Below are 23,546 nucleotides of genomic sequence, written 5' to 3'. Positions count from 1 at the left end.
CACAATGGCAACTCAATAAATTAGATATTAGTTATAAAAATTTATATATGGAAAAAATCTGGTTTGGAGTCCCGATAAACTAATGATGAAGCACTGCAATGCCTTTCCGGCAACTCCTGTAGCTGCGCAAGCTCGAACCATATTAACTTGCTTTTCCGTCGGACTTAGTCTGGAATGCCGAATGTAGGAAATCGGTAACTGGCCAAATCTCCCGCACAGGCCCGCATTCGGATAGGCAACTCTAGCTCTGACTTTATGGCCACAACAGTGCACCAGCATAGATGCAGAATCCCATTCTATCCCGATACAGAAGGTTGCCATCAACATAGCAATCTAGCTACACAGAAATTTTCGCATTCCATCATCTAAAGAACCCGCCAGACTAATGCCCTTACAAAGCTAAAACGCGTGAAATTATGTGTGGCTTAATTGCTACATACATTATATAAATAATTACTTAGTTCTTACGTATTTGGCATTGTTGAAGTAAATAGCTTAAATCGATACGTAAAATATACGGTATTTCATGCGGAGACATAATTTCAACCGGGTGTTTGGAGGTGTATGTTGAGAAAAAAAAAAGCGGCTAATTTTTTTAAGTAACCCCTCTTATGACCCCTTAGCATTTGTTTTGGGCTCAAATCAAATTCTTAGATCCATGTCCAAGGAACCTGTATATAAAATTTCAAGTGTTTAGACCCAAAATTGTCAGGAGTTTGGTAGAGTGCTTAAAGGTCAAATCGTTGAACCCTTTACAGCCAAATTTCAGGTCGAAAACCGATAACATAGATTTTCCCAAATCTCAGTTCCTTGTATATCAACTTTTGAGCCTGTAGACATACAATTGACAGTTATTGCGTAGGGAAATGTACACACACAGACACGTTAACTTTATATATATATATATATATATATATATGGTCGCTAGAAAAGCGCCAAATTTGAGATTATATATTTTAGAGTCTACATAGACTTGCATTGACGCTATTTTGAGCATCTGTTAAAGTGTTATAAGTCTTTGAAAAACTTCAAAGTTACGCTTTGTAAAAGTAAATTAACCGACCAGTCTATATATATATATGCGTCATTTATTTTATTTGCGATGTTTATAACGAATTCAACTATTTACAAGGAAAGGTATTTAACATAGCTAATAGGTAAAATATTTCCTTCTATGTTATGGGGATATATATATATATATATATATATATATATATATATATAGCAATATGTTTATTCAACAGACTTTGGCTCAATGCTAGAGTATTGAGCGTCAATCTCTGGGATACAAGTTTTGAATCTTGCTAGGTCCAGCCACACTGCGGAGTTGTAAAATGAAACATATCCGTGGATATATATATATATATATATATATATATATATGTGTGTGTGTGTGTATGTACATCCACATAAAATGTTCCAAGAAAATTTTATAGGTCAATTTTTAGTATTTTATTGAACAGTGCTCAAGACGTGAGTAAACATAGGTAGCAAGTCATAAAATATATTTATAACAAACTACGTAAAGGCTTCGGCGTCTCATTCAAGTAGAGAACTGGCAGGTGAAAATGCCTCGAATTTGAGCTTGAAATGCGTAAACTTCTGTAGATGAATTATAATACAATATTAAATTACCATAAATATACATGTATACATTCGTATATTTAGGCAGCAATATATTTTCAAGGGAAAACCTATCTCGTTAAATACGACAGTACTTTCTTTTTTCCGAGTTTTCTGCCGATTTTCTAGATGTGTCGAGCATTTTTTTTTGTCTTTTGTTCAAAACCATGTAGTGCGTAGCGATGTCTATCATTATGATATAATTATATTTTTAAATATGTTTAATGTGTTATTACTTTTATTACATGCCGTTTAGTTAAGGTTGGGTTGCACTTTATAAATTAATATTGCTTCTAGTAATTTTAACCTGTGTTCAATTATTTCGAGATTAATTTTCGTATTAGTGGTCAATATATTTCTTATTTCGGTTTATTTTATTATGAGAAATAATTCAGGGTTGAATGGCGCGGATTTTTGGACAAGTGATATGCGAAACGTCTGGAGAGGGTTGTATGACCGATAATTGGAAAACATTCTTCGAATGGACAGGGTTTGGTGCGGTGCGAGGTTAATAGTATAATTGTTTTTAATTTTTAAGTAAGAAGTTTTAAAAAATTTGTGTAAAAAATTTATCTCTATGCATACACTCCTATAAATTTTCTTTTTTGTGTATTCATATACATATTAAAACCTTTTTTTTCTGTTTAGGTTTTTATTAGTTTCCCATAAAAGCAAATGTGACACAAAGTCGTTTTTAATGTGTTGGTGGAGAAACCAGCTCACCTAAATGGGGAAAAAGGGCGCACTCTGACAGAATCCAAAAATAGTAATTGTCTTAGTATGAAGGTTTCACCTACATTTACTAAAAATCAATTAACATAAGTGAAGAATCAGAACAGATACAACACTTTAATCTTTTTTCTATTTAAAAAAAAATACAACTTTTTTATATATAGGTTCTGGAATTGCGTTTATCTACAAAAGATCTAGCTAATTTTCATATTCTTTTAAACATTCATTTTAATGACTTCTCTATTAGTTTTTTTTTCGGATTTCTGATGGGATGCTCATCTTTAGTTAACTATTACAAACTTGTACCACTAAAGTATCCTTCGCTGACCCTCCCCAGAAAAACTTACATACAAATTGAAGGTGACTATGGGCTTGCACCCCTGACTTACCTTCGCAGAATACTAACCGCTAACTAACGTGCAATTATATTTATGCAGATATTCTACATGATTTATACTTGTGTAATATTTGCGTAAAAAGGGTTATAGTAAACAAACCTCTTTCTATATATATTTATGTATGCGTAGATATATTTGTTTAAAAAATGTTACCTATCAACCGTCAGTTTTTGGTTTACAGACATTAAAATATATAGGCTATTTGAACCTTTGCGAAAGTTTATATTTGGGTTTTAGCGAGGGAAAATCGGTGCAAAATTGTGGAAAAAAATAGAATTCGCCAAGTGAATGTCAAACGACGGCATTACGAATATGCACACGTAACGTAATAGCTATTGGATCAGGTTTTAAAACAGTAAACATGTCTTCATAGCTTAGGCATTAATATCAAAGGAAAACGTAAATCGTAAGCTAAGCGTTTTCGTTTCAATTCTCGACGATGGTGCAAGAGCCATATCTTTTTAAAACTTTAAACCCTTACTATATATTGGGTCCAATATAATATAATCCTGCATTAATCAAAATTCATTGAAGCTTATTTTACGACCGGGCAATGCCGGACGATCTGCTCGCATATATAAAGTTTAACTTATCCTAAGGTTTACTTTATCGTTTTATTAGGTTCGTCATTATTTTTACACCGATTTTATAGTTACTATGAAATTGTTTTTTATAATACAACTTAAAGTTATATTTTTTATTTATTTTCCTGGAATTATAGGCAATAGAGTTTATGTAAAGTTTTATGCATTGATCGACTATTTTTATTTGGAAAATTATGGTTTATTAAATTTTATTTTATGTTAGTTTATTTAGTATGTGTTTGGGATGTTGTGGTATTATATGTGTGTCTGGTCATTTTTTTTATTTTTGTGAGCAATCGCTTTCTTAAGCGAGGCAGGAGTTGTTTTAATGGGCTTTGCATGTATTGATGTCATGCATTTAGTAGGATTGCTAGAGTCTGATTGTATATCCAAAAAGCGGATTCTATTGTTAATTTTTAGTTTCTGTGTGAATCTAATAACTGACCAGGCGTATATATTAGGCTTATGTCGATGTTAAGAGATTTTATTTTCAAGGTTCACTAAGTAGTATTCTACGAAGGTAAGTCAGAGGTGCAAGCCCATAGAGTCACCTTCAATTTGTATGTAAGTTTTTCTGGGGAGGGTCAGCGAAGGATACTTTAGTGGTACAAATTTGTAACAGTCTTTCAAGGATTTAATGTTTTATTGCTGGAGGGGGCATCGTATTATGCTTTAGGATCATTTATATCCTTTCTTTTACCGGCATGTTCGTAAATAGGGTTTCGACGTCTACGGGAGCGGTTATGTAATTATTAGGAGAGTTTGATTTTTCTAAGTGTATGAAGTCGGTAGTCGATTTGATGTTTTGATTCCGTAGAAAGGTTGGATAATATTGTTTGGCTTTATTGTATACGGGGATAGGGATTCAAGAGATCATATATAAAGGGTATCCCTTTTTATTTTCCCCGAATATGATGCCGGGTTTGTAGTCACCTATAATTTTGCTTAGTTTTATTTTTTCTAATTTGATCTTATTTGCGGTGATTATTTGGTTAATTTGTTTTGTTTCGTATCTTTTAAAGAGTTAGAATTTTTTTGTATCTCAGAGAATGTTATTTATTTTTGTTTTTCAATTTAATCCGTTTTATTTAAGATTGCATAAATGTTTGAGTTGCCAGCCGTTAGTGATATATATATATATATATATATATATATATATATATATATATACACACACACACAAAACCGCACGCATACACAGATACTAGCGTTTCATCTTTTCGAAATCATCAGCGCAGGAAGTTATTGCTGCTTGTCGGATTTAAAACCCACAATAAATCTCTCCTCGTCTCCAGTAAGAAACAAAAACCAGGGTTATCGTCATTGATCAATACTCAAGTGAAATTAAACAGTTATGAATGTATAGTAATCGAGAAACTAAGCGGTCACGATCTCGCATACAGGCCATATATAGATAACATGTCAGTGTGCTAGGACGTTTTCATTTTTAGTTATACACAACTATGCACGACATAGAAACTACGCATTAAAAGAATAAGGCGTCAAAAAATAAAAATAACCGAAAACAAATCCAATAAGAAATCAAATGAATCCATAAACGCTCATTTCTCAAATGATGCATATTAGTTCATAAAGTCGCTCGCATATCCATCAGAGTATATTAAATTAGTTTTAATAATTTTAAATATAAAAAGTAGTCTTAATATAAATGTCAGAGCGAGAAAAAACCCAAAGGTTATATAATCTTGAGTTATTCAAACGTTGACTCGTGATAAGTCCAAAAATCATGTCAAGAATCACCAAAAGAAACAATTCACAAAAGGGTTTAGATTTCAGAAATTTCGCATGTACGAAAATTCAAGGATATGTATATATATATATATATATATATATATATATATATATATATAATTGATAGCGCGTACACGAAAGAAAAAGTAAAGTAAAACGGATTTTTTTTCAAAAATCAATAACGTGGTCGATGGCATTTAGAATGCTGTTTAAATCTGTATACTCTGGTGTGAAAAAAAATTAGCATTTATTCAACAATTTAATCTTGACTATCAATAATAAATGTATACATAAGTACATAAATATTACTTCCAATTTAGTTACCTTAACTAGGGCAGAGTTACAAAGTCGGTTGTAAATATGGGGAAATCCAGTGCCCTATTTTCAAAGCATATCTAGTTGAATACGGAGTTCTTTGTCTTGATATTTCTGCTGATTTTCAATTTATCGAGCATTTATTTAATACTAGCAGGCCGACCGGCGTTGTCCGGTCAAAAAATACAAACATTTTATTTTAATTCATACAAAAACAGACATGTGCATATGAGTATTATGTTTTTGTTTTTTCTAAATAGTTTACTTTTTAGATCTATGCTGGGGGTGACTAATGATGTTACTATCATGTGTTGCATCTTTAAGTTTTCTGATCAGCCAACTTCGTGGCTTAGTGGGGGGTGCCCTTTTCTCTACCCTGCAACCTCTCTCCCACAGAAGAGACGTTGCGAGCCTATCCTTGTTTTATCGTTATTTCCATGGCAGGTGCTCGTCTGAACTCCAATCTCTGGTCCCCCCTCGCCAATCTTTCACGAAAAACACCCGTCTAGCTGAATCCACTGTCAAAAGTTTCCCCCACTCTTTATCTGTGCCTAAATCAAAACGCGGATTCTATGAACAAAGCTTCTTTCTTAGAACTGCACGCCTGTGGAACTGTTCCGTCTGCCTGCTTCCCACCGGACTACAACTTGGATGTGTTCAAGTGCAAGTTAACAAATTCCTAATGAACCGCCCCCTTAAGTAAACACTTCATCAAATCTCCACACTAACGTAATGTACTTGCAATAACCCTTATCCCTGAGTGCCTTCCGGGCCTTGATAAGTGGTGATCACTGTAAAAAACCCAAAACAAAACAACTTTCTTCTGTATCCAGTATTCTGCTATCATCCCACATCGGGGGTATGTTTAGTCCCTTTCTTCCACACATGTTAAACTAGGGCTTATTTTTCGATTTCCCCGCGTGTGACAGCTCTTCGGTGTCCCTCTAGTCTCGCTTTGAGGGGCTGCATGTTTCCCCTTTTGTAAAGTTGTCCACATTTACACGAAGCCTCATAAACGCAGTTTTTGATCAGTTTTTTTTTCAGTGGGAGGTTTTACATGCATCAGGTATGTCCGGAGTGTTGAGTTGCTCTTAAACACTGTCCTAATATCGTATTGACTGCATATTTTAAAAATTTCTTCAGATAGGCCCTTCTAGTATGGTGTGGATAGATCTATGCTGCATAATTACAAAATCACAGAAACAGAAAACATGATATATGCTCATCCCAAGGGCAGTAACTTCACAATAACAAAATATTTTCTTAGAGTTGCTCCCCTTACATAGTGTTCAAAAATACGCATGGGTACCGATCCTCTGTTTTGAAAAAAGAACAAAAATTAATATAGATATCCCTAAAATTTGAGCCATAGAAAAACTTGAATATCTTAGTGACCCCTTATTATTGACCCTTTATGATCTACGGACACACCCTCAAACAAACGGTTTGAATTCTTGTAATGCAGAGCTAACACTTTTTTCATTAGTGGAAAAAGAAGCATGTTTTCAACACCCGAAGAAGGTCGCATGTGGCAGCGACCGAAACGTTGTGCTAATAATACTCAAAATGAGAATAATAGTCCGATTAATCAACATAACACAAGCATTCACATCTCATCCACCAAATCCAGAATTGTAGTTTACTTCTTGTAAGTTAAAAAAAAGAAAAGAAAAAATACTCGGGTTGAGATCGAAACCAAAACCTATAGATAGTGATTCAAGTACGATAATCATAATGCTGGCGCGACACGAACTTAACTCATTCAAACCTACTTATTTTGAACATACTGAATATATGAACGATTCATTTATACGTATTCATGAAACAGTTAATAGATAAAATCCGACGACCCCAACGTACACATTTTTCAATTTTCACTGTGTAGCAGCTATTTTTTTCAGATGATAACCGATTAAAGTTTTCCCTATGTCTGAGTATGCTATATACCAAATTTCAAGTCTAGATCAAACATTGAGAAATGTACTCACACACACGCACTCATTTTTATAGATATGCTCTGGTGTTAAAATTAACATTCATTCAACCTTGAAAGTTTGACTATCGATAATATGCACATAAATACACATAATATACTTCCAATTTAGGTGCGTCAACGCGGGCAGAATTAGACAATATCAGTTTGGGATATTGAAAAACCCAGTGCCCCTTAAAGAGGAATTCAATTGAACCAACAAACTTGTCCTAGTATTGAAGGATTTCTTTCACTAAACCAACACAGAAACAATGAAATTTATCAGAACAGTAGTTGTGAAAATTCGTCAGAACTTCTACTAAACGCAGTAGAATTAAATTATCTACGTACATGCTATTGGTGGAAATTGAATTTCTTTTAATTTTATTTTTAATGTAAAGTCATAATTTCAACAGGGAAATCAAAATCACGGTCGTAGTGATGGCTTAACTCCATACTATATAGATACGGAAATAATTTCCCTTACCCTAACCTTAAGTCCGAGTTGCAACACTAAAAGTTCCCATAAAACTCAAATCTATTTGGAGGAAGAAGAATCTATATTATTGTTAAGGTCGGTTGGTTATTTTACAGTATACAGACAACTTTGGCATTATTTAGCGCAGAATCCGGTAATTTTGGGAAGTTCCTTAGCTTTAAGTTATTTATATCTTTATATATTCGGGAAGTTTGGTTTGGATGTTTGGTAGAATAAGTTTTTTTATTTTTGTAGAACATGATTGAGTTTTACAAAGGAAACAAACCATAACATCAATGTTTAGTGCATCTATTTTTCAGGAAGCCAGTATCCTCAGACAGCCCGATTTAATAGCAATAGATCATAGTTAATAAAAAGACCAGATTTAGACGAATTAGCTGTTGCTCCTCCTTGCATGAGCATGTTCTAATTATCCGCTATGGAGAAATAAAACAGATCAATTTCACTCAGACCTACAAGAAACGTGAACAATATCCAATTGTCTCATTAAATGGCTATATAACTCTAGTTTTAATAGGATCGGGTCCATGACCCACCCACCCTAAAAACGAAATAAAATAAGTTAATAAAAATCAAAGTAAATTAAAACTTAATGACTAATCTGATTTCTTTCTTACACAATTCGGTCTGGCGTTAAAAGCACATTAGCGCGAGCAAACAGGCAGCAACAAATTCAGTCATCATATCACAAAAGGGTGAACAAAGTCCGCCAGAGGGCGCTTTCATTGACGTGCAATTCTGTTGGAAGCTGGATCGTAATAAAGATGTCATCCATCTGCAAGTATTGTTCAAGATCAAATATAAAGGATTTTTTATTAGGATTGCGCGTTTCCATTTCTCACTCTGATGTGTAGGATGCGAATTATGAAGGACACCTCAATAAATAAATAAATAAATAAAAATAAATGCATAAATAACGAACTAAAGTAACCAGGAATTACAATTCCAGCTCGGGACCATTTTATCGGATAATTGTATTTTTTTTTTTTTTATGAAAATCAATGAACGAGTCTGGGAGGCGGGATTTATATCTTGCAAGACGGCATTCTGCCAAAAGCACGCACGTAAACAATGGTTCAATGCACCATTTAAGTTGATTTTTTTTTTGATTTTTTAAGTTGCTTAAAGTTCTTAAATGCTTAAAAAAATAAATAAATAAAAAGCCAAGCATGCAGGGTCCCCTTCCACGAGTGAAAAATTCAAAAAACGATTAAGAAAAGTACGAACAAACTAGTGGAGAACGATTGGGGGGGGTGATTTTACCCCTATAATGGCCCCTAGTGGGGGCGGTCAACCAGAGTTATCCCGTAAAATCCGTTCATACAACAATTGACGTTTACCATGACTAATGTTTGTGCCAAATTTCAAAAATATCCAAGCCATGATTAATGAGAAAAGTGTGAACAAACGAGTGGATTACTAAATCCAATAGCAACGAGTGGAGTGGATTATCAAGTCAAATCCCCCCTTTGTCGAGGGAGGAAAATAATGTTAGGCAATATCAATATGAAGAATATGTATTTGAAATGTACAGACCAATCTCTTCACATAAAAATTAGCGAGTAACCCCCCTCCAAAAAAAAAAAAAAAACAAACAAAAAAACTGCCGAACAGACCCATTTCATGTACTTAGAGAAATTTCCAAAGTTAATAGCAAGTCAGACATTACCCGTATTCATTATATGGCGTTTACTTTTTCTTGCTGTTTTCTATGCAGATTTATAAGTTTTGTTTTTAATGACAGTTTCAAATGGTCCAGTTCTTGTTTGCCACTAGAGAGAATAGAATTACCGCTAACAGTAGTAACATTTTGCGAGTTGAGAACATTGGATGGAGATCGCCGCTAGACATTAGTGATAATGCATAGATCTTTGTAGCAGAATACAAAACTCCCGGATTCTAAAACCTGCTTCATATAAAAAAAAAAATAAATAAATAAATTAAAAAAAAAAAAAAAAAATTTCATTTACTGTATTTAGCTTGTGCTAATAGCATAATGGATAAGACGTCAGTCTCCTGAAAAAAATCAGAGTTTCTATATCAGCTGAAGTAATTGCTTGCTAGCCATACCGAAGAGCTTTGAGACTGCGAAACTATTTCTCTCTCATATATATGTTACAGACACACTAGCAAAGATAGCCGTGCTTTGTGCGGGACTCTGGTGTACGCTCGTAGATACATTTACATACTGCAACAATATGACCTTAACCTTGAAAAATAGTGTGCATCATAATGTCAGGTTTGGTCATGATAGATCCAATAGTGTAGGCTGTAGGAAAATTGTGCATACACACACGAACTTACATATATTTGTACATGTAGAAAAAAGAGGATACCAATATTATAATGAATAGAATGGTAACATTAAAAAAAGTAGAATAAAAAATAGAATCAGTCTATTTTCTCGTCTAAGAGAAATGAAATGCCTCTAAAATTTCTTTTTATTATTATCGAAGGGAAATTGAAAGGGATGGTTTCGACATGAAAGTTTCCATTCTGTTCAATGTAAAAAAAAAAAAATCTTTGAAAATATTTAGTATTAATTTTAGATCTTTGTCTATAGAAGCCAGATTATACAGGTTTCATTGGTTTATCAGTTACAACAAATGACGTCATCTAGTCAAGTTGCTCCGCCACACAATCAGTTCAATTTACTTCGTCAATTCGGAGTTCATTCTACCTGGCCGCACCCAAGCAGTCATCGAGAGCATTTCAATTAACTCATTGTATTAGATGGGAATACCAGGATTTACAAAGGTTTCAATAAAATCAAATTAATGGTTCGGGAGTTTTTTTTTAGGGGGGGGTATCATCTGTATTATTACAATTTTCATCTTGATCATTATGATCGCGAACGTCGACTTTCTGTAGCTGCACCATTTTGAACTCTGCAATATTTTACATACACTTGGACTCTAAGTCCAACGATCAAGATCTGTAGTTGGAATAGTTTAATACGCACTGCAAGTAAAACTAAAGATAAAACAACTTGTAGAAGACTTCTATCCTGTCATGACAGACTGAATGAGAACAATGTACACTGATGATTGTATAAAATGTCCAGTTTTATGGTTCCGTCCTGATTTCGGAATTCGGCAAAGATCCCCGTCTTTGAAAAATATACATAAGTTACATCGGCCGAAACGCTGCATTAATAACCAAGATAAAAGTTGTCTTAATATTTATTCTTACTAGTTTCAGGATAGCAATAATGAACGATTGTAAAATTATGCTGACTTGGTTTCATTTTATGTCTATCATATTCTGCTCCTATTTTAAATAAATATATATATATATATATATATATATATATATATATATATCCTCCCTTATATTAGAGTCTAATGAATCTTGAGGATAAAACGCCGAATATTGTTTAACTTAATTGCAATATCTTAAAAAAAAAAAAAAAAAAATTCCTCCAGCTACGACGATCATCAGTTTCCATCACTTTATCTGCCCCTAAACGGAAATTCCATGAATAATGCTCCTTTTCTAGAATTGCCCGCCTGTTGAACTGTCCCGCTGACCTGGTTTCCTGTTGACTACAATATGGTAGTCTTCAAGTCCAATGTAAACAAGTTATTGTTGAGCCGCCGCCTAAAAAAATCATTTCTACCATTTTCACTTTAAAGTTGTTTTCTCAGTGACCATTGTACACTCATTAACCCTTATCGTCGAGTGGCGTTCGGGTCTTAATAAATGTCGACTTCCATGTGTGTATTATATATATATATATATATATATATATATATATATATATATATATATATATAACACGTTCGAACGATTATTTTATTTTACACAGAGCTCGTATCCAACGAGCCTATATATCGAATCTTCCAGTTTACTGTCATTTAAATAAAGGTCGGCGATACCAGTTGACGTGCGAGAAAAAAAAACAAAAAACAAAAACAAAAAAAAAAAAACAAAACAAAAAGGAAACTAAAACATAATTGCGTATGAGCATTGTACCAACCAAGGTAGTTCCGGGTAGGAGGAAAAATCATACCTTGTGGCTAGTGACATATATGGGGGCTTTAATGTGGAGTCACTTTTTAGCTGTCATTACTACCAGATTCGTTGTGACCCAGAATAGTAGCACCGGACAGTGTACGGCTTAGGAATATGGCAAAAATTGCCTTCGCTGGGATCGTAAAATAGAGTAATGATTAGTGATGAGACGATTCCAACATTTTACCCCGATTCTGATACAATTACCGATTCAGATTCTTTTAAAATCTCTAATTATTAAGTTATAGAGATGTTGCTTTTATTTTTTATATTACCGTAAAAACCTATGTAATGTGCAGTTATTTTCGCCAACGTAAAACATTTGAGAGAGTGGAATCTCAAGATTGTAGGTTCACTGCTAGTTTAAAATTTAAAAACAATATTCATCATTAGTATTAATAGAAAATATAAACAAAATCAATAAAATAAATATCGAAGAAACAATTAATTCATCATTAATACTAGGAATAGAAAATATAACAAAAGCTATAAAATAAAGACATAGAAGCAGCTTTTATTTGCATCAGAAAATAGTCACAATGCTTTCAGATTCCGATATTTTAAACAGTTCCGATTTTTCGCATGTCCGATTCCGATGTATCGTTCCAACACTATTACCGCCTTTCATACAAGTAGAAGTACATGCATTGTTTATTGTAGACTACAGGATCTAATAAAGACCTTCCGTTTTTTAAGTTTTGGTTATTCAGGTACGGTATGAATGAATTCTCGCCGTTAAGTAATTTTTATATGATATGAAGACCTTCATATTTCCATGTTTTTTCTAATACTTTAAAGTGGCCGCCATTTTTCTTGCTGCATAAGACACTTGACGCATGTTCCAAGCAATACAACCTCCTCCATGTTAAGAATAGCGAACAGCGAAAACAAAGAATACATTGGATAACGAAGGTTTTAATAAGGACCACATGCCGGCGACAAATTTAACTGATATTCGTTCGAATAACCAAAGAAATGTTTTTAATTGCGAGTTTTCATTTGTTTTTTTTTTTTTTTTTGGATCATATTGACTAAAACATTCGATAAAAGTATAGAGAACTTAAAATACATATATCATAATCACTTCTTGCAAAAATATGTGAAAGAATACTAGACACAGTCAGCACTCGTGTTCAGTATATTTTGGTTTAAATAAAGTCAAGATTGGTTGGTTGTTTTTGTTTTACGGTATATCAACCCTTTTCAGGTCATTTAATGCCGACTCCAAAGATTTTGAAGAAAATTTTTTTTTAGTAGAATATATTTGTTGTTTTCAAGTCGGTTTCTATTTAACCCATAGTTGGGACCCTAGCAGGTACTACCACTCCGGGTCAGATTGGACCTTGGAGCAATGGCAATTAAAGGGTGGCTGCACATTCCACAAAGCCCGCAAGTTTGAGCCTCACCACTGGATATAGTTTAAGGTCATATCCAGGACCATAAAGGTAGGAAGTTAGCCTCCTGTTGACACACTTTTCGAATATCAGAAAGTAATCCGCAACGTTATAGCATTTGATATACCATAAAAAAAAAAACACTGAAGAAAAGACCAAACACATTGAAATCGTGTGATAAAATTAATTTCAGTAATTTAGCAGAGAAACCAACAAACAAATATACGGAGAAAAATATACGGGAAATAAATGTGAGCCAATAAGTTAATTTAATACCTGCCTGACTCGTATGGTTTGGCTTTCAAGTAGTTTCTATTCCTTTTTATTTAATCGCAAGTGTTCAGTTTTCCTAGCGAGTTAGAAAAACAAATGGCAACATCTTCTTTGGAAGAAGCAAGTCACGTTATGAATATTTTTGGTATTTTTTTACGAGAGTACCAAGCATACTATAAACACCCCAACCTCCGCATATTAAGAACGGTTTTCGAGGTTGGGGGTGTTTATTGTTAAAGCCGTTCTTTAACACGTGTAAGTTGGGGTATACTACTCTGATTACTCTCGTAAAATTAAAAAAAAAAATCAAAGCACATGTAAACCTTTAAATTCAAAACCAGGCTTACTTCTTCCAAAGAAGATGCCGCCATTTTTTTTTCAAATGCGCTCGGTGAAACCGAATGTTTTTTAGATTAAATAAATAATAAAAATACTTGAAAACCAAAATAAATGAGGTAGGTATAAAATAAACTATTCCCTCTCTCATATATATATATATTTTTTTTTTTTCTGTATAGTCGTTTCTTGACTTTCCTGCTAAATACCCTTAATTTCTTTTACAATAATGATTTATTTCGTATTAAACCGACATATGAAGGTTAAGAAAAATTAGGAAGAAAAATACTAGTTGTACTACATTTCTTGTACACACATTAATTGCCATTTCTCCCAAAGCACCGATATATTTCTCAATAGTACTAGTTTATATCCACTTTTAAGCGATGTTGATTTAATAAATGGGTTTTACCTTGCTTGTACAGTCCATTTATAGATATTTATTTGCTTCCACAAGAAAGCAAAATGTGAGACAAGGCCATTTTTAACGTGGGGAAAACCAGCTCCCGAACCCAACACAATGAGAGTTGGCAAAAATAATATTGCCTGCACAGAAAGTTTCCCCCCCCCCCCGCCATTAACTAAGGACAAATTTACTTTAGTATAGCATCAGAAGAGATAGTACACCCTGATCTCGGCCTGTGCCAAGTAAGTATTAGGAAGTCCGTTTGTAGCTAGCACGAAGAAAATATTTCTAAAATTCATGTTTGCAGGAGAGAGTAAATAACTACGGTGAATGTTTTAGGTTTATAAAATTAAATTAGAAATCTTTTTAAAAGTAATTCGATTTACATTAATGGCAAGTACGCTGTCAACATTTTTGAATGGGTTGGCCTTCTCGCTGCTTTGGTTGCATGAAAACTTAGGTAGAAATATCAGTCGAGAATTCGCTGTTAACAAGCATCCAGACAAGTGATGGGCCAGTTCACAAGTCAGTTACCAGCTTTCGACCTCGTATCATATCTTCCTGCGGACGGAAGGACGCAAATAACTATCCTTAATGTATGCGCTTTGCAGATTATTAAAAAAATATACATCGTTAATAATAACGGAATATTGTTTCATATTAAATCCTTCAAATTTATAAAAGACCTAGCTAGATAAAAACAAACCAAAAACTAAGTCGACGTCACAGCTGAGGAAGAGAAAAATTAACGAGGAATAAAAGGCACCACTTAGCGAGCGACCGGCAAGCGTATGCTGGAGTGAGAAACGTGCGACACCTAGGCGGTGAGAGCGTTTTTGAGGAAGCACGTGAGTGCGGGGAGATCTTTTGAAAATCCAATCCAAACTTTAAAATAACAAAAATATGGTCAGACGACAATGTAAGTCAAAGAGCTCTAGACATAGCAGCGGAAAGAAAAGATAAAAATAAAGACCGCGCAGCAATGACTGGAGTGGAGCAGACATGTGGATGCGGGAAGAGAAAATGCACGTGTTCGACATGGCATAATTCGCCATGTTGTTAAAACTAAACTAAGAAACTTAAAACAATGCAATGCGTTGTTTGGAAAGTACTGTGAATATATGCCTTTCATAAGCAACTAGAAAAAAAGCAGAGTCGAATTTCTTTTTTTACGATTGTACCAAACCTCCTCATGTTAAGGGCTTTCGGAATAAATACCCAACCTCGAAAGCTGTTCTTATCATGGAAAGGTTTTTTTTTTATACTACGCTGGGTACTCTCTAAATATTATATATATATATATATATATATATATATATATATATATAAATAACATTCTGTTCGAGTGTAAAAGGAAATTTGCCATAGTCGCGAACGTTTTCAACTTCCACGAGTCGTTTTCTGGCAAATGCTGAATTAAAAATTGCGTTTGTTGAGTCTATTTAAAAAGTCGTTCAAAATCGTAAAAACCCCTAAGCATACCTTCTCCCTCATATTGAACCGGATTGATTGTCGGTTCGTCTATGCGAATGAGTAGGGTTTCTCTCACACACACATATAATAAAAAGGTGTATTCCTGTATGTTTTTTTCCACAATTTGATCAAATATGTACAAAGGTACATCGTTTCACAAAATGTTCAAACTGAAAACGGACGTTCACACACGAACATTCTAGTCTGACTGTTTCCGTATTAGTTGTTTCGCCTTAAGGTTTCTAGTTACGAATAACTAGCTGATCAAAACATGCTCATGACTGTAGCAACATATTACTGCTTATATAAAAACAGAGTATATCCTGCTATACTCTGGTATTAAGTACTCTTGTATTAGTCTTTTTTTTTTTAAATGGGGGTGAGATGATGGGGAGGGGGGGGCAAACTAGAATACACCCCCCCCCCCCCAAAAAAAATTTAAAACTCTTTAGTTTGTATATATTTTTTCCCTTTTAGTTTTTGTATATAATGTTATATGTTTTTCTTCTTTTTATCACAGCGTGAATGTCGCCTGCCATCCCGTAAGCTGGGGAGCTGTTATTTTAAGTAGGTCCGGGTAAGAATGTTAGGCGAAACAGTGCATGATAGAAACTCTAGTGTAGGTTTTATAATAAAGTACTTGCTATCTTACGCAAGTCTAGCTAAGGACTAGAAAAGACCCCTTTTTTCCCCACTGCCCCTTACTGGCCTTTGTGCCTAAGCTTCTTCGTACCCCAAATGAGGCCTTGGCAGTAGATAATGCCAAGGCCGGGGACGAAGGGCTAAATATCGTACTCTTGTATTAGTCTCGTCAAACTCCATTGGTTATTTAACCTCTGGAAAACAACCTCAGGCATAACTAATTTATTAAAACAAAATCTGCATTAATCGAATAACCGCATTTTCATATTACATCAAAGCAAATCTATTTTGATTAGCTAGCTTATTGGTTTTTGTAGTAGAATTGTTTATTGATCTATTTGGAAATATTATTTAAAGTTTATTTAATTTATATTTAATTTCCAATTGTTATTAGACTACATCTACTTTTAAAAACTGAAGTTTATTTAAGCTGAGATTTATTTCCCTTTTATTTTTTACAGAAGAAAATTTATGTATTTTATGATTCCATGAATCCAACATGTGATCCGCCTTCAGGAAAATCGTAAGCAGTAAAAATATTCGAGTGTCTTATAGTACGTGACTAAACCTTCTGCCCTCCATATTTTTCAATCTGGCGACGCCCTGTATATACTGCTAGTATATATAAAGAAATAGATGTAGATTAATATCGTGAAATACGGCTAGAAATGCCATCGCATTGGAACTTATCAGCAACTGTATCCATTTGGCTAATATTACACACCATAAAAGTTAGAAACGAGCACCACATACTTACGTAGCAACGTCACCTAGATAACATCGATTTCACTTCTCATTCGTGAAGTTTTATTTCTTTGGACACATTAATGAATAGAACGTTAATTAGGTGAGCGGTAAACATACAGTATGATCGTTGTCTCGAGGAATCGTTTTTTTTTTTGGCTTTTCAACTGATGACAGTTTAATGGAGCAACTTCGTGAAATGACATCATCCGTCGTCACAGATCGGCCAACGAAGATTCTATGATACGGTAGCGTTTATATCTGAAGAGATCAAATTAATACCAATTATTTTCAGCAGAGAATTTTCTTTTTATATGTCGATCAAAATTGCGTTTCTCCATCGAAAATAACCCTAACCAGACTTTTTAGCAGATGGGGTAAACAGGTTCTAGTGACATTCTAGAGTAATTGCACTTGATGGAATCCGGGGCGTTTGTGCTATACCTGATAACTAAATTAACTGGATGTAATATTTCTTAATCTTGAGATGAGGATTAATTAGTTGTATTATTTAGACTAGCAGGAAACTGATTCATATGTAATATATTGATGTTGGCATTCTGTAGATATTCAGCGTAAATGGAGACACCACACCCTGATATTATTGTAGCTATTTTGTTAACACTACAAAAGTATTTATCCAAGCTAGCAGGGACGCCCGGCGTAGCCAGGTCGTAAAATATGCTTAAAATATTTTATTTTTTGAAGATTTCCTATATATTATTATAGAGTTAATGTTCTATCGATTTTTATATATTATAAAGTTGAGATTTCAATATATATATATATATATATATATATATATGACTTGGGTTCATCAGCTTGAATCGAAACAGATTCCAGAACTTGAAGAATTCTTAAAAAAATATTTATTAAAAAAATAAATAAATAAAATAAGGTGCCATCAGCTAAAATCGAAACCGAAATCAAGACTTGTGAAGAATTCTTGATAAAATTATTTTTAAAAAATAGATTGGAGTGCCATTAGCTATAATCGAACTAAAACCAAAATTATAAAGAATTAAGTAAAATTATTTAAAAAAAAAAAAAACTTAAATGATGAGTGTCATCAGTTATAATCGAAACTGAAACCTAAACTTATGAGGAATTCTTGATAATATTATTTATTACAAGAAATGGAAGTACATAACAATTAAACGACCTGATGTAATCGTGACATAGAAAATAATACACACGCTATCGCATTAATATATAGATTATTGGGATTACTGCTATCATCTAATGAAAATTCTAACCCCATGGATTAAATAAATGGTTCCAGTCAAAATTCGGAGCAGATTCTTGAGTTTGTCAGGATATACTTTAAGATAAAATAATACTATAAAAAAGGTGAGGATAGCATAATACGACTGACTTGATATAATTTGGAATTGTGACTGTTATATTGGATATGAGTCTTGCTATGTTTTAGATAGGATTTTCATATTAAAATAAAGGTTTTACATTATACTTTGTTTATTAAATTGTTAGGTGAAAGTACAGAAAAGTTACCAAACTGTCGCCCTCAGCAATGTTCAGAATTGATTTCTAAACGTTTTCAGCACGGTGCGAAATCTGCAGAAGTACAAAAATATTAAAGTATACCAATTACATTTCATTCTGTTTTGAAGATAAAAATTGATGAAAAATTCAAATATTACAACTACAGCACTTGTGTAAGAGAGATTTAATAAAAAAAGAAATAATCATTTTCGTTGAATAAATGTTTTTAAGAAAGGTAAAGTGTTATTTCCATCCTCTGTGTGCCTAAAACGCTCGGATAACCTAATGGCAATATTGATTTAATATTTATTATGCTAAAATGTGAGAAAAATAGCTCATATGCGATGACATTCTAGTTTGGTACAAACTAGAACTACGTCGTCGACATTCCTCTGTATGAAGGGCTCATGCGATTGGTGATCCCGCCAGAAACAGGTAATGTTTAGAAGGGGGCTCTTGCTGATAAAGAACCAAGCCATACATTCCGAGAAAATAAAAAGTCTACTCACAGGAGGCAGTAACTGTTTGCAGGAATGGTGCAAAGGCGTAACATCTGCCGTTATGAAAGCATTCTAAATAAAAGGATTTCATCTCGATTTTAATGACTTGCACGCCACCCGGCGTTGCCCAATCGTAAAATACACTTAAATGATATTTTAATTCATGCAGACTATTATTATAGGGCCAATTATTTATCGATTACTGTACCCAATATATAGTAATGATATTTCAATGTTAAAAAAAAGATCTATGACTTCGTTGCCACCTAGAATCGAGAACAAAACATTTAGCTACCAAATAAGTACTGTATTTAAACACTAATGCATTAGCTATGAGATTGAATATGGCTATTTTACGGTAATATCGTACAGGCGTCTACTCTAGATCTAGATGTGATATATAAGACAGTTTGATCTAAATGTGATAGAACATAATGTAACGTGCATCCAGGAGATAAGCGCCCGCGTGTTTGCGTGTTGTGTGGGTACGTGGGAGAGACGGATAGGGGAAAAAGACTTACCTCGAGACCAGCTCAGCGTTACCGACCAAAAATAGAAAAGAAAGACCAAGATGGCGACCGCCGTCTTTTGTAAAGTATGTCTCGCAAAGTCACACGAATTCTCGGAATATGCAAATTTAGCCGGCCTAGAACGACGATAAAAGCGGGTGAGGGGAAAGACGTGGGTAGTGACGATTGAGTTGGCTGGGGAATCGTGTGGCTGTTGCTTCTTGTGTCGTGTTAAGGATATCTTACCGTGTTAAAGAGAGAGTCGGGCGCCATCTTGAATTTTTCCTTACACTTTTTCTTTACACATAAGACAGTTGGATTTGCACAGATGCAACCATATACAGGGTGAAACAAAAGCAGAAAATGTTTGTCGAAGCATAAGCAAACTTCCAAGCTGTGTAAACCAAGAGAAACAGTTTCAGCAATTGCATTAATAAATAACATTTACATAATTGTCTTATTACATATAACTGTACGTACACGTGATTTGTTTTTTACTGTCTAACCACTTTTGTTTCACCTTGTGAAAGATTCAAGCTAGAGAGGACGCCCGGACTCTCTTGAGAGTTTTATTATTAAGTTTAATTTTACTTACCCTAGGTCACTAATATAATTAGTTTCATGATTTTTAAGAAATCAGAGGCTCTCAGTATTAATGCTGGAGTCCCTCAGGGGTCAATCCTGGGTCCAACCCTCTTCCTGATCTGCATCAATGATCTTCCAGACCACGTCCTTAGATCATTCGTACACATTTATGCTGACGACACTACCATCTATGGAAACACTTCGAAGACCGAAAACGACCAATTTCTGACTCTTATCTGATCTTGAGCACGTAGTGCAATGGGGAAAGAAGTGGCTGGTTACTTTTAATGTATCTAAAACCAAGCTTATATCTTTACATCATCAACGCTCTGCTACCCAGCTTCCATCAATCGAAATGAATGACTCGTCTTAGGGAGGCTTCATGTTTTGACAAGCTTCTGAGCTTGAACACGTATATCAAATCAATTGCCAAAGTCGCTGGAAAGATGGTGGGATTCTTCTACCGCTCCAGTAGATATCTCACCTGATGCAATTCTCTACCTATATAAAAGCCAGGTTCGGCCAACGATGGAGTACTGTTGCCATGTCTGGGCAGGTGTTGCTAGAAGCAGTTTATCCTGTCTTGACAGAGTTCAAAATAGACTTCGTAGCTTAGTGGGGGATGCCCTTTTCTCTTCTCTGCAACCTCTTTCCCACAGAAGAGACGTAACGATCCTGTCCCTGCTTTATCGTTATTTTCATGGCAAGTGTTCATCTGAATTTCGATCTCTGATCCCCCTCGCATAACCACTATCAACAATTACCCACACTATCTGTGCGTACACCTAAACATAGATTCTATGGACAGGGCTACTTAGAATTGCTCGCCTGTGGAACTATTCCGTTTGCCTGCTTTCCAGTTGACTACAATTAGATTTTCTTCAAATCCAACGTGAACAAGTTCTTATTGAACCGTCCCCTAAGTAATCCAATTTACAAAATTCCCACTAATGTTTACTACGCTAAAATCACAATGACTAATATATACCTATTAACCCTTATCATCGAGTGGCCTCTGGGCCTTGATAAGCGGTGACCCTCCCCCATGTAAAAAAAAAAAAGGTACCCAGAAATTTCTGGTCACGACGTAAGCAATTCCAACAACGAATGGAGAAAGACGAATTCGACGTTTCGATTTTTAGGGAACATACAAAACAGGACAGACACTTTTTTTAACCAGACGATTATATTTTAATTAGAAAAATCAATTTCTTAATTTCCGCCTTTTTAGTAAATCATTCCATACGTTTATTACTTGTGCAGCTTTTCATTCGGATCTGTTTGATACTGTCTTATTTATAGTCACTAAAACGATTAGGGTAAAAACAGTTCAGTTCTTATTTTGTAAAAGTGCCGACACATTGCAGAATAGAAATAAATACAAGATAAAAGGCAATAGTTGCATTCAATCACAACTTAAAAAAAGGCATTGAATTTATTCGGTAAAATTCGCCAATCTCAGCAGTTTCCAGTGAAACTGAATTGACGACTTTAGTATCGAAGTTTTCTTAGATATCTTTTCCCGAAATGCACCTTTATTTACACTACGTTTTTGTGTAAATGTTCTAAAGAGGGACTTTTTTTTACTTGAAAAAGAAAATCAATTAAATTACGAGTAATTCTGCACTTTAGTGCTCATTTTCCCGATTACACCAAGTGAGCAAAAAGAGACGTAAGCAGGCGGTAAAAATTGGAAGAAAAACAAAGAAAGGAAAGAATTTAAAGCATCTTAACCTCAGCAAAAATTTAGTGGACCCTACGACTACGGCTATCATAAATCATGTGGAAATGGTAGAACGAAAATATCTGGAATTCACCACGATGTGGAGACAAAAATCCGGAAAATTTCTTTTGTCTATCATAAAGCATAGAGTAGACACGTACCCGTCGGTCCAGGAACTTTCTTAATCTACATTTTCTAACAACCCTTCTATAGTTATGATTATAAAGTTAAAAAAAAAAATTAGACTCGTGAGCATCACCGATAATTGAAACCAAAACGTTTAGTATACGATGTACTTTTTCCTTTGACGTCAATGTTTGAGCTATTAAGACATGTTTGCTGCAAGGCTAAAAATTAAAACATGAACCAATAGTTATTACATTACACATACATATTCGTAATGCCGTCGTTCGACCTTCGTCTGGCAAATTCAATTTCTTTAAGTTTTGTACCGATTTTTCCCGGCTTAAACCCTAATATAAGGTCTCGCATGGGTTCGAACAAACTATATTAACTTTCATGTCTAGAGACAAAAAATTAACAGAAATTTAGGAATTTTTTTAATATATACGTATAAATATATACAGAAAGAAGTTTGTTTACTATAACTTTTATGCAAATATTATACAAGTATAAATCACGTAAGATATCTGCATGAATATAATTACACGTAGTAGTTAACTAAAGATGATAAAAAAACAAACTAATAGGGGATTAATTAAAATGAATGCTTAAAAGAATACGCAAATTAGCTAGATCTTTTGCAGATGAATGCAATTCCAGAACCAACAAAGTTGTATTCTCTTTTTAAATAAATAAAAAAATGGGGTCTAATATGAATATCGATACACAATAAATGAATTTATTGGAGTGTAGATTAATTGGTATCATTTTCCTTCAATATAAGCTTATATAGAGATACATGGGTATTTAAAATAATTATAGTGCTTTCAGGACTGCCAGCAACCACTGTAAAAGAGTAATAAAAAATGCAAGAGTAAAAAAAAATATATATATATATAAGCTTATACAGAGATACACGAGTATTTAAAAAATTTTTTAACTGCAATTCAAAATTTACCTTTAAATTGACATAGGTTGTTAGGCTTGCTGTAAACGATTATAACACATTCAGATTTGGGGCAAATAGGCAATTTTCCGGTTATTAAAACATTTTCCTAATGTATTACTTAAGGAATTTCAGTAACTGTTGCCATTTGTAACATGGTGGACGGGTGAGTTTTGTAACACGCATGCGCGTTATTTCTGTTCAGTTGGGAAAACATTATCGCCAGTGAAAACAATGGCTTATATTGAACAATAAGGACCTTAATGTCCAGAAAAGTACTTGTCTGCCTCAAATTTAACTGATATTCGTTTTCAGCATACCCGAAAACATGTAAAAATAATCAATCTAACAGTAAATGTAGAGTTGAAGTTAAAGTAAAAAAAAAATACTGATACATGGTTGACCCTGATTTTTAACATGTTTCGAATATCATATTGCAACAGTTGCAGAAAACATTAAGTGGTAACAGCTTAGCGCTTAGCCAATCAAAACGCCCGAGA

At 34.0% G+C, this 23,546-nt stretch overlaps 1 long non-coding RNA gene across 5 annotated transcripts in view; it reads right to left on the bottom strand.

Moving 5' to 3' along the window:
- The window catches only part of LOC145247278 (uncharacterized), a 1,304,641-nt gene that overhangs the window by 671,062 nt on the left and 610,033 nt on the right, over nt 1-23,546 (bottom strand). The gene's annotated exons all lie outside the window — the stretch shown is intronic.

This window comes from Euprymna scolopes, chromosome 25 (assembly GCF_053919585.1).
Source record: "Euprymna scolopes isolate OS-2025 chromosome 25, ASM5391958v1, whole genome shotgun sequence".
Classification (NCBI taxonomy): Eukaryota; Metazoa; Mollusca; class Cephalopoda; order Sepiida; family Sepiolidae; genus Euprymna; species Euprymna scolopes.
This window is presented reverse-complemented; position numbering and strand designations above follow the sequence as displayed.